Source organism: Strongylocentrotus purpuratus, unplaced genomic scaffold (assembly GCF_000002235.5).
Source record: "Strongylocentrotus purpuratus isolate Spur 01 unplaced genomic scaffold, Spur_5.0 spur5_scaffold_17, whole genome shotgun sequence".
In the NCBI taxonomy this organism is placed as follows: Eukaryota; Metazoa; Echinodermata; class Echinoidea; order Camarodonta; family Strongylocentrotidae; genus Strongylocentrotus; species Strongylocentrotus purpuratus.
The window spans coordinates 19,452,342-19,465,493 of record NW_022145602.1 but is presented as its reverse complement, the minus strand read 5'-3'; the positions used below and the strand labels follow the sequence as shown (position 1 = coordinate 19,465,493).

The following is a 13,152-nucleotide window of genomic DNA, read 5'->3' as shown; positions in this document are numbered from 1 at the left end:
AAACAGCATAGTGGAAAGCTGGGCATTCATCAGTGCAGCTCTATTTCTTTTCCATGCTGCAACACTGCTCCTCACAACCCCAATACTTTAATGCAGATAAAGACTATAACATAAAACAAAAGGTTGTTGGAAACAATTCCTGAGCATGAAAGATCAATACTTGTTACATACAAGGGGAATATCTAAGTTTATGGCAAGAATTCAGTATAAAGTATAAAACTATACAATCTAAATCACACACAAGAGAAAAATGGCACAAATGATAAACACATGGCTTAGCTAAGTTATTTCTTACACTCAAAAGGAACAAGTTGGCAGCAAGGGGAACAGGGACAGCTTCACTGATACCTGCAGAGTTTTCTGATGATGGTTGCTTGCCCGTTGAAACCACGATGTTCACATTTGGCAATACAGCATATTGGAAAACTGTGCAGATATCAGCTCAACTGTACCTATTTTCTGTGCTAGAAACCTGCTTCTTACTGGCACATGACTTAAATACAAGAAAAGGCATTAGTGGCAACATTCATATTTTATAAATATCATCCCAAAAAAAATTGTTGCAAATACAGAAGCTGAAGTTCAAGTATAAAAATACAATTTCTATCAGATAACATTCCCGCCAGTACGAGTGGCTTTGTTGGGCAATTCCAAGGTGACTGTGCAATAATTATTCAGAAGATATTTCCAAGTTTAAGATAAAATAGCAAACATGCTGAACAAGTTAAGCACAAAGAGATACATTCTATTGCTAATGTCACAACATTCATTTGGCACGTTTGAAACTCCTGGGGGAGTTTCACAAACTATTAATTTAACTTAAATTTTAACAGCGTATTCAATAAAGGTAAGCCATATAGTGCTCTCAAAATCACAGATACAATCCAAGAATTTTATACTTTTAACTACCAAAAAATTCTCAAACCACAAAGATATTTATGGTTTTCTTTGAAGGCGCCACTGTGTGTCACTCTTTAACACTTCATTCTCCCAATAAATTTTTGAATTTTCCCCCAACCGTTTTTCCATGAAAATAAGATATAAAACAGGCCTTTAAAAATCTAAGGTATTAGAGCCAATTCTTTTCTTTGTGATGATTTACATTCACCTAAAATTTAATTAATTAAATTATAATAATATAGTTGGAAGAATTAAGGAATCAATCAGATCAGTTGTTCCCAATTTTTATCATCAATAATGGTCTTTTTTCACTCAAACTTTCAGATTATCTTTAAGCGTACATATAGCATTGAAGTCAATACCTTAGCGCAATTGCCTCTCATCTGAACAATTTTACCAAGTCCCGTTAAGGCTCGCTCAGATATGATGCTGCAAAACAGTCAAAATCGCAGAGTTTTTTAAATGCTGACATAGAGTTCAATACGCTTTACATAGTGTATATTATTAAAAAGAGCTCACTGAATATGCGCAGTCCAAAACATACAAAGACACGCACCGGTAGGTCCTTTGTTGCCATTCACTTTACACATAAAACCAAACTGCATCATTTTTGAAATTTGTTGGAGGTTCACGTGCCGTACCTGTACAAGTCTTAATTGCTTAATAATGGATTCGATTTGTATTGCATTTACCTCACTCAATTTTTCTCTATTACCAACTTACAATGTATATATAATTTGCAACATGTTTTAAGAACTGATATGAAGTGGATGGGGTGGGGGGAGGGGGGATGAGCATGAGACATTATGAAACAGGTCAACTTCATGAATAGTAATTACAAATATACTCAAAATACTGGAATCTTTTAGACTTTTACCCAAATCGTTATTATGTCAGTTCGTAAATCCTGTAATTCATTAAAATTGCAAGTAACATGACTGGAAATTTCAGTTCTACAGCTTATCCATTCAGGTTTGTGGCTACACCTCACCCCTCCCCCTCCCCCTCCCCCAATCTCTCTCTATAAAGTATAATGAAGTGAAAAAATAACCTTTCTCTAGCAGTAAAGCTATCGGGTGAGTGTAGATCAAATTTTGCGAAATATTCCACTTCAGCTTGGACTTGTGGGTTAGCTTTTGGGTGGAATCTCCTGCATTATGCACTGTTTTCAGATCCAAGGAACATAGACGCAAGGAATTCTAATGCATGAATAAAGCAAAAAGAAAGGAATACAATTTAAGAAAAACTTTCATATATTTTAAAACTGGAACGTAAACAATGAATTAAATAATGAATTCTGTCAGAAAAGTACTGCTTGGTAAGATTTATCAGAAATAATTTCTTATTGCTCACAAACATAAAGTCAACACACCTTTGGGTTTTAAACATTTGAGGGCAATGCAAAACGTGATTCAGGATTTTGTTTGGTTAATTATCAATACAATTCTAGTTTCAGGGATGCCAGTTAGAATTGATCAGAGGACCTGAAAAATCACCTAGAATGAGCTAGCTTGTACACAAAAAAACCTAAAATATGGTATGAAAATAACTCCTCAGGGCCTGAATTCAGGCTATTGCCTGAAAACTGGCATTCCTGTAGTTTGCTGATGAGGGTAGAATGAAAGCTCCTTGACCTATGCTGAAGGGTAAAAAAACACTGTTTGAAACTCACATAATATTGTCGGTTATTGCAACATACCTGCAGGTTTTAGTGATCTAAAATTAATTGAATTATAAATATATTTGAAACTTAGGTCAAATAACTGAAATAAGCCTTTCAAATGAAATGAACCATTATGTAGTGTCTAATTCGTCAGTGTCTCAGTGATCATGCACAATATGACAAATAAATGTACAGAAATAATACAAGTACATGTACACATTTACCGATAATGGCTTCACCTGTTTCAAGAGGCTGCTGATCCTTAGGGAAGTAGGGAACATCCACAAGGTTGAGAGAAAGTAGCATTTTCTGCATGGTTTCACATCAATATACTGAGGCCACAATGTGCTTTGAATCCACTTCTTTGACGAAAGATGTTAAAAAAAGATGCCTACAAATAAATGAGAAAATGAATAAAGTTAAAACAAAATGAAAGGTTGATAATGTATGCATGTGCAACACAAATACTACAAGCTTCTTTGAACAGCCTGTGGGGAAAGAATTTTGTTTACCATTTACAGGTCTAACCGATTATTTCCAGATAAGATTTCTGTATACGGTAGCCTATAAGCTAAATTTGCTGTCTAAAGACTGTAGAAACAAATTGTTTAAGGTTACATGTTTGTGACACAAGTCACTGCTTTATTAATTCCTCTACGTATCAACACGCAATGTTCAATTTTCAGACATCTGGGCCTGGGCCGGTACTATAGTACACTTTCTCACAGGTTTCACTGTAAACCGCTGCACATTACAAGTGCATACCGATGGTGGTTGCGGGCGGGTGCACGCCTGTGTGAAGTTATCTACCGTACAATGAGGAGGTAGATCACTTCACGCAGACTTACGTGCCCCCGCAACTCTCCATCTGTATGCACTTGTATTGTGCAGCGGTTTGCCGTGCAACCTGTCAGAAAGTGTATACTACAATCAACGTTTTTCCCGAAAAATACTCCCCCCAAAATAAGAAAAATTGACCAGAAACAGGTTAGAAACATAACGACTTTTAAATCATGACCGGCATTTTTTGAACATTTCATGAATATTTGCTTGTTTTGGTGTAGGCCGATCTAGACCTATGTTTTAGATTTTTAGGACTCTCACCGGCCACGCCATGGGTCACTGGTCAAAAAGTCTGGATATGATTCTGAACTAGTAGTAGATCTACAGTATTGCTTGGAATAAAGTAGACACTCTCACACTGTGTCATGCGTGACTGCATGTATTATCCATCTTAGCCTTAGGTGTGACTTAGCAGTAGACCTAGTGCCAAAACTTTCATCAGTTTGCTTCTCTTAATTTTCTGCTTTCTTTCAGTTTTAGAGCAGTTGTATAGTCTATTCGAGTTAGATTTCCCTTTAAAGCCATGCAGCCCATGTGTAGGCAAATGAGTAAACTTTTTTGCTTTAAATGATGCCTCATGCCATGCATCCCATCAATCAAGACCCTACATAAAAATACATATATGGGATCATACATTTCGAATCTTGTCAGCAAATGTTGAAAGTCCGAGCTCACTATCACTGACATAAGATCATGCATTACAGTTACAAAGAGTCTACATATCAACTTTTTAGAATAAAAAACAGTAACTATAGATTTATGTACTTTTCGTAAATAAAATTAGGTAATTTTAGGACTTACCCATACTGTAAATTTGCAGGAGAAAACGAGAGTATTCAGGAGGATGTTACTTCTTGCAACGGCTTTTTCACTCTGAATTCAAATGCAGTGCATTGTAGTCCTACTACGCATTGCCTTGAGTGCAGTGCTGAATGTACCTGTACACACAGTACGTACACATTCCCGTTTGAAATAGCAAACTATATGCGAGCATGTATAGTCTTGATCGATATTGCAGACCTTGGTGTGAAATTGGTACACTATTAATATAATTACTAATGACATTTGAGGGGGGGGGGGGTTGTTCCCTATTTTTAATTCTGATAATTGCCCTATTTACTTTTACTTATGCTCATATTAGATGTTGTAGTCTTAACCCGATTATTATCTTGAAAAAAAAGTTATTAGAGACGTCACAAAGACGTCGTTATAACGTCGTCCTTACGACAATAAAATATCTTGGAAAAATAGTCTTTAAGAGGTCATAATGACGTCGTAATGACATTGTCAATACGACAAAAAATATATTGGAAAAAATAGTCTTTTAAAGACGTCGTAATGACGTCGTCGATACGACAACAATTATCTTGGAATAAATAGTCTTTAAAAGAAGTCATAATGACGTCGTAATGACGTCGTCAATAAGACAACAAATAGCTTGGAAAAAATAGTATTTTAAAGACGTCATGATGACGTCGTTATCACGTCGTCAATACGACAACATTACATTGGAAACAAAATAGTCTTTTAAAGACGTCATAATGACGTCGTCGATACGACAAAAATTAGCTTGGAAAAATTAGTAGTTTAGAGACGTCATAATGACGTCGTTATCACGTCGTCAATACGACAACATTACATTGGAAAAAATAGTCTTTTAAAAGACGTCATAATGACGTCGTCGATACGACAAAAATTAGCTTGGAAAAATTAGTCTTTTAAAGACGTCATAATGACGTCGTTATCACGTCGTCAATACGACGACATTACATTGAAAAAATTAGTCTTTTAAAGACGTCATAATGACGTCGTCGATACGACAAAAATTAGCTTGGAAAAAATAGCCTTTAAAGACGTCATAATGACGTCGTTATCACGTCGTCTATACGACAACATTACATGGAAAAAATAGTCTTTTAAAGACGTCATAATGACGTCGTTATCACGTCGTCAATACGACAAAAATTAGCTTGGAAAAAAAAGTCTTTTAAAGACGAGAAAATGACGTCTCTATGACGTCGTTACTACGACAAAAATTATCTTGGAAAAAATAGTCTTTTAAAGACGTCATAATAACGTCATTATCACGTCGTCAATATGACAAAAATTAGTTTGGAAAAAATAGTCTTTTAAAGACGTCAAAATGACGTCTTTATGACGTCGTTAATACGACAAAAATTATCTTGGAAAAAATAGTCTTTTAAAGACGTCATAATTACGTCGTAATTACGTCGTCCATACGACGTACGACGTGTTTACCACTTTACGACCAATTTATGACGTCTTTAAGACGTCAGTCTGCTATCAGGGTATTTGGTTTGATTTGGTTTTATTTACGATCATTAAATACAAAATACAAACATCTTACTATTCCCCATCGGTTCATTTTCTTTCTTTTAAAGGTAGGCTTTACTTCTTCAGCCAGAAGGGATTAGACCACACAGCGAGCCAGCGAGGTCACTGTGACACTTGGCTATCTCATTAACTCAGCTCTCATTTAACATAAGAAAAAGAGGATCATGGGGGACCAACAGGCACCGAATTGGGGAAGTTTTCTATATATAAAGGGAGCAAGTAGCTACAAGTAGGACAGTGTGCCTTTAAAAACTCATCTGCACATTGTCTTCTCACGATTCTCGACCTTGAACTCTGGGTCCGACCCCTAGCTCTTTAGGCCGCGAAAAAGGGTTTGGGTGCCGATTCGGACCCACTTGGATCCGACAGTGATAATGATATATTGTCATACCTTCGTCACACAACGATCCAGTAAAAGGAGCAGGACATATACATCTATCGTTCTCACAGGTACCTCCGTTCATGCATTGGTCGTCATCAGTACAGTCAACTACAAAGAGGAGATATATCATATCAAACAAAACAAACACATTTAGAAGGTGAATAACACGTGACTAGTTGTGGGTACAGTCACACTTTGTTAACAATCTCATATCAAGAATAGCAGATTGGGATTTGTATTGTGACATTATTGAACTACAGAGAAGTATCCATGTTTCTGCTTTACCCCGTTTTTAAGCGAAAGCAGAAGTGATGGGAATGGGATTGGGTTTGAGTTGGTTTTATTTACGATCATTAAATACGAAATACAAACATCTTACTATTACCTATCGGTTTATTTTCTTTCTTTTAAAGGTAGGCTTTACTTCTTCAGCCAGAAGGGATTAGACCACACAGCGAGCCAGCGAGGTCACTGTGACACTTGGCTATCTCATTAACTCAGCTCTCATTTAACATAAGAAAAAGAGGATCATGGGGGACCAACAGGCACCGATGGGGGAAGTTTTCTATATAGAGGGAGCAAGTAGCTACAAGTAGGACAATGTGCCTTTAAAAACTCATCTGCACATTGTCTCCTCACGATTCTCGACCTTGAACTCTGGCTCCGACCCCTAGCTCTTTAGGCCGCGAAAAAGGGTTTGGGTGCCGATTCGGACCCACTTGGATCCGACAGTGATAATGATATATTGTCATACCTTCGTCACACAACGATCCAGTAAAAGGAGCAGGACATATACATCTATCGTTCTCACAGGTACCTCCGTTCATGCATGGGTCGTCACCAGTACAGTCAACTACAAAGAGGAGAGAAATCATACCAAACAAAACAAAAATATTTAGAAGGTGAATAACACGTGACTATAGCTGTGGGTACAGTCACACTTTGTTAACAATCTCATATCAAGAATAGCAGATTGGGATTTGTATTGTGACATTATTAAACTACAGAGAAGTATCCATGTTTCTGCTTTACCCCGTTTTTAAGCGAAAGCAGAAGTGATGGGAATGGGATTGGGTTTGAGTTGGTTTTATTTACGATCATTAAATACGAAATACAAACATCTTACTATTACCCACCGGTTTATTTTCTTTCTTTTAAAGGTAGGCTTTACTTCTTCAGCCAGAAGGGATTAGACCACACAGCGAGCCAGCGAGGTCACTGTGACACTTGGCTATCTCATTAACTCAGCTCTCATTTAACATAAGAAAAAGAGGATCATGGGGGACCAACAGGCACCGATGGGGGAAGTTTTCTATATAAAGGGAGCAAGTAGCTACAAGTAGGACAGTGTGCCTTTAAAAACTCATCTGCACATTGTCTCCTCACGATTCTCGACCTTGAACTCTGGCTCCGACCCCTAGCTCTTTAGGCCGCGAAAAAGGGTTTGGGTGCCGATTCGGACCCACTTGGATCCGACAGTGATAATGATATATTGTCATACCTTCGTCACACAACGATCCAGTAAAAGGAGCAGGACATACACATCTATCGTTCTCACAGGTACCTCCGTTCATGCATGGGTCGTCACCAGTACAGTCAACTACAAAGAGGAGAGAAATCATACCAAACAAAAAAAAAATATTTAGAAGGTGAATAACACGTGACTATAGCTGTGGGTACAGTCACACTTTGTTAACAATCTCATATCAAGAATAGCCCATAGGAAAGTGAAAAGTATGCCGCAGACCTGCCGCAGACCTGCTGCAGATCTGCCGCAGACCTGCCGCAGACTTTTAGTCTGCGGCAAAGAGTATGCCGAAGTATGCGGCAGAAAGAAATTTTGCTGCAGACTTGCCGCATACCAGTATGCCACAGGAACAGTCTGCGGCAGATCTGCGGCAGATGAAACTTTGCTGCAGACTTGCCGCATACTAGTATGCCACAGGAACAGTCTGCGGCAGATCTGCGGCAGGATGAAATTTTGCTGCAGACTTGCCGCATACTAGTATGCCACAGGAACAGTCTGCGGCAGATCTGCGGCAGGATGAAACTTTGCTGCAGACTTGCCGCATACTAGTATGCCACAGGAACAGTCTGCGGCAGACCTGCGGCAGGATGAAATTTTGCTGCAGACTTGCCGCAAACTAGTATGCCACAGGAACAGTCTGCGGCAGATCTGCGGCAGGGCGAAACTTTGCTCCAGACTTGCCGCATACCAGTACGCCACAGGAACAGTCTGCGGCAGGTCTGCCACAGGAAATCCCATTAAAGTCTAATAGGGCCAATTGAAACCAATCATCTCATGCATATTCATTATTACTTTACACGTGTGACAGAAAAATACATTTATCATGATTTGTTAAGCAAATTAAGTCAATGCACATCATTTTTGTGATTTCTATTTTCCTTTTGCCATTATTAATCAATAGATTATTTTGTCTGATCATGTTACAATTACATTCACGTTTAAGCAATAGATATATTGATTACTAACCAAGAAACTATGATTACTAACCAAGAAACAATATACATATTTAGTATATATATGTGTACGAGCCTGTGTCACTTTAAATGTTACTCTTGAATACACTTCAAATGATCAATGTGATGAAGTTAATACAATTGAGAATAGAATATACCTAATTGGTAATGTCGATATATATTGGTATTACCTAATTGGTAATATCGATATTGCCAATATTGATTATGAAGTATCAATCAGTTTATCACTGGTTCTTCTACATGCATACTTTATTGCCACGTACTGGATATGAAAGAGTATGCGGCAGGTCTGCAGCAGGTCTATATGAGATATGAATATTCATGACGAAGAGTCTGCGGCAGGTCTGCAGCAAGTCTGCGGCAGACCTACCGCAGACTCTTTATCATACTGAAAGAGTATGCGGCAAGTCTGCAGCAAGTCTGCAGCAAGTCTGCGGCAGACCTGCCGCAGACTCTCCATCATACTGAAAGAGTATGCGGCAGGTCTGCAGCAAGTCTGCGGCAGACCTGCCGCAGACTCTTCGTCATACTGAAAGAGTATGCGGCAAGTCTGCGGCAGACCTGCCGCAGACTCTTCATCATACTGAAAGAGTATGCGGCAGGTCTGCAGCAAGTCTGCGGCAGACCTGCCGCAGACTCTTCGTCATACTGAAAGAGTATGCGGCAAGTCTGCGGCAGACCTGCCGCAGACTCTTCATCATACTGAAAGAGTATGCGGCAGGTCTGCAGCAAGTCTGCGGCAGACCTGCCGCAGACTCTTCATCATACTGAAAGAGTATGCGGCAAGTCTGCAGCAAGTCTGCGGCAGACCTGCCGCAGACTCTTCATCATACTGAAAGAGTATGCGGCAAGTCTGCGGCAAGTCTGCGGCAGAACTAATTTGCATGTCAAAAAGATGACTGTCTGCGGCAGGTCTGCTGCAGATCTGCGGCAAGTCTGCCGCAGGAGTATGCGGCAGGCTCATTTCTTTCCTATGGGAGCAGATTGGAATTTGTATTGTGACATTATCAAACTACAGAGAAGTATCCATGTTTCTGCTTTTCCCCGTTTTTAAGCGAAAGCAGAAGTGATGGGAATTGGATTGGGTTTGAGTTGGTTTTATTTACGATCATTAAATACGAAATACAAACATCTTACTATTACCCATCGGTTCATTTTCTTTCTTTTAAAGGTAGGCTTTACTTCTTCAGCCAGAAGGGATTAGACCACACAGCGAGCCAGCGAGGTCACTGTGACACTTGGCTATCTCATTAACTCAGCTCTCATTTAACATAAGAAAAAGAGGATCATGGGGGACCAACAGGCACCGATGGGGGAAGTTTTCTATATAAAGGGAGCAAGTAGCTACAAGTAGGACAGTGTGCCTTTAAAAACTCATCTGCACATTGTCTCCTCACGATTCTCGACCTTGAACTCTGGCTCCGACCCCTAGCTCTTTAGGCCGCGAAAAAGGGTTTGGGTGCCGATTCGGGCCCACTTGGATCCGACAGCGATAATGATATATTGTCATACCTTCGTCACACAACGATCCAGTAAAAGGAGCAGGACATATACATCTATCGTTCTCACAGGTACCTCCGTTCATGCATGGGTCACCAGTACAGTTAACTACAAAGAGGAGAGAAATCATATCAAACAAAACATACATATTTAGAAGGTGAATAACACGTGACTAGTTGTGGGTACAGTCACACTTTGTTAACAATCTTATATCAAGAATAGCAGATTGGGATTTGTATTGTGACATTATCAAACTAGAGAGAAGGATTCATGTTCTGCTTTACCCCGTTTTTACGCGGAGGCAGGGGTGATGGGAATGGGATTGGTATATGGTTTGATTTGGTTTTATTTACGATCGTTAAATATGAAATACTAACATCTTAAACATATAAGAACAAAACACTCAAATGTCATACAAAGACTATTCAAGAAAAAAATAAAATGAAGATCGAGAGATCAACCCCTTCAGATCAACCAACAACATTGATATGTTCTTCCTCGGTGTCCCTATATCGGGATCGGTTAAAGGCACCCGTTCCTACCACACCTTTTATTGTTATCTCAGAATGCATCCAATCACTAGTTGCACATACACTGTCGCTCATAAAGTTGGAATATTTTTGTTTTTCCTCAATTCATGGAATTGTTTTAAAAATAATTTAAAATAATAGATCTAGATAATAGTATACATTCTTAGATTTTTTTGAATAATAATTTGACAATGTGTGTTTTGCGTGACTGCTAAAGCATGTGTATGCTACTATGCTTTTCAACTAGAGGACCTACGCACTTAAGTCTTAAATGGCAGTAATGAGGATTAAAGCCCCAAAAAAGGGCTCCAATATAGCACATCGACACGGTTTTGATCCTGGGGCCTCACAGTTACGAGGCCATTGCTTTGTCACTGAACCATGACTGTGCGCAGTGGGGGCTAGGGTAGGGGCAGTTTCCATAATTAAAAAAAACAAAACAGAAAATGTAATAACTTTTCAATAATTCATTGCACTTTACCTCTGTCCCCAACATAAAAAATCCTCGGTTTGCCCATGCCTTTAGCCATAATGCATGGCCGGCAAGAGGATTTGTGTCGATGTGCTATATTAGTCATTTTTGTGGGGCATTAAAGAATGTATACTATTATGTAGATCTATTATTTTTAAATTATTTTTAAAATAATTCCACAGATTGGGGAAAAACAAAAATATTCCAACTTTATGAGCGACAGTGTACCTTTGTTTTGATTGTTGATATTTTAATAGATAGAACGTTCTCGTTTTAAGTGTGGTTTATTCTACACTGCTATCACTATGATTACTCTTCTTTACTTTTCAATATTTCGGCATATATCTCCAGTTGCTCTCTTTTTATTTTTCATCACTGTCGTTTAATGTTGTTTGATTTCTTATGTCAAACTTCCCTAGTATAACAAAGGTAACAAGTTCCTGACGTTGGTCCTGAAATTAGGTGATCGAAAATTGGAGAATTGCAAACATTAGTCTTTTAATTTTTAAGATTTCTGTTTCGTACAGTAAATACATCGGTCAGAAATCTCTCAAGTACAAATAAATCAAAATTAGTTGAGCGTCAAAACGATCTTACGGATGATTCATGAACGTTGAAAGAAAAGATGTTGACCGTTGATAACTCAAATAATTAAAACTTGTTCAGATAATGTTCAGGTTACGTCGTTCAGATTACGCAGTTTTGAATGTCTGGACTGTCAAATTGTAAAGGATGTTTAATTAATCGTAAGTTTCATGATGTACTTATACCATTCTTAAAACTTCATCCAAACCTGACCACTCACTTCATTCAAACTTACCAAAGCAATCTATAATCCATTGTCTACAGGATGTTCATAATCTATTAAACTCACACTTCCTTGAAAATTTATCTTACAACATGTTTGTATTGTACCAATTAGGACTCCCAAGATTCATTCAAATAAAGTATCTATTACTTCGATCACCCTTGCTAGCCATATTATTGCTGTTTATTCATATCTTTCGTAACGTCGGTGTGCTTTTTAACTCAATAAATTCAATACGTCTCCATATCAGTCTGGTATCAGTTGCGTGACTATACAAAATACCTAACTCGCAGTACCACAAGAAAGCTTGTACATAGGCCTAGGTGTGTTTTATGAGTAGAGGGTGGATTTGTTCTTAAAGGCCAAATTTCCCACCGAGTTTCTACATGTATTGTGTCTCGATCAAAGAAGCAGATCACCCAATTCGTCTTCGTGACGAATTTAATGTCTAGTTGTTATACTATCACGCATAGCTTGCAGTGGCTTCCAAAACGTTTGCCGACCCGAATCTTAGAGTTGGGATTGTTTTAATCATTCTTTTCTTTTTTGTCTTTCTATCGCTCTGCGGTGCTTTTCCTCTTATTGTCTCTGTGGCCTTAAAATATTATTTTCTCTTTATTTTCTCTTCTTTTCTTTTGTCATTCTCTCTGGCTCCGACCCCTTTTTAGGCCGTGAAGAAGGGTTGGGGTGCCGATTCGTGCCCACTTAGATCCGACAGTGATAATGATATATTGTCATACCTTCGTCACATAACGATCCAGTAAAAGGAGCAGGACATATACATGTCCTGTTCTTACAGGTACCTCCGTTCATGCATGGGTCACCAGTACAGTCAACTACAAAGAGGAGAGAAATCATATCAAACAAAACAAACATATTTAGAAGGTGAATAACACGTGACTAGCTGTGGGTACAGTCACACTTTGTTAACAATCTCATATCAAGAATAGCAGATTGGGATTTGTATTGTGACATTATCAAACTACAGAGAAGTATCCGTGTTTCTGCTTTACCCCGTTTTTAAGCGAAAGCAGAAGTGATGGGAATGGGATTGGTATATGGTTTGATTTGGTTTTATTTACGATCATTAACTACGAAATACAAACATCTTACTATTCATCGGTTCATTTTCTTTCTTTTAAAGGTAGGCTTTACTTCTTCAGCCAATAGGGATTAGACCACACAGCGAGCCAGCGA

The 13,152-nt window shown here is 38.5% G+C and overlaps 1 long non-coding RNA gene across 2 annotated transcripts; it reads right to left on the bottom strand.

Moving 5' to 3' along the window:
• Positions 1-1,474: 1,474 nt before the first annotated feature.
• Positions 1,475-4,300, bottom strand: LOC115924932. Of its 2 annotated transcripts, none has more exons than XR_004064487.1 (3): positions 4,208-4,300; positions 2,788-2,954; positions 1,475-2,099 (listed from the first exon to the last, which is right to left on the bottom strand). It is a non-coding gene; the product is annotated as an uncharacterized LOC115924932 (long non-coding RNA). The 2 variants fall into 2 exon arrangements; XR_004064486.1 differs by having other exon boundaries at positions 2,803-2,954.
• Between the last annotated feature and the right edge of the window lie 8,852 nt (positions 4,301-13,152).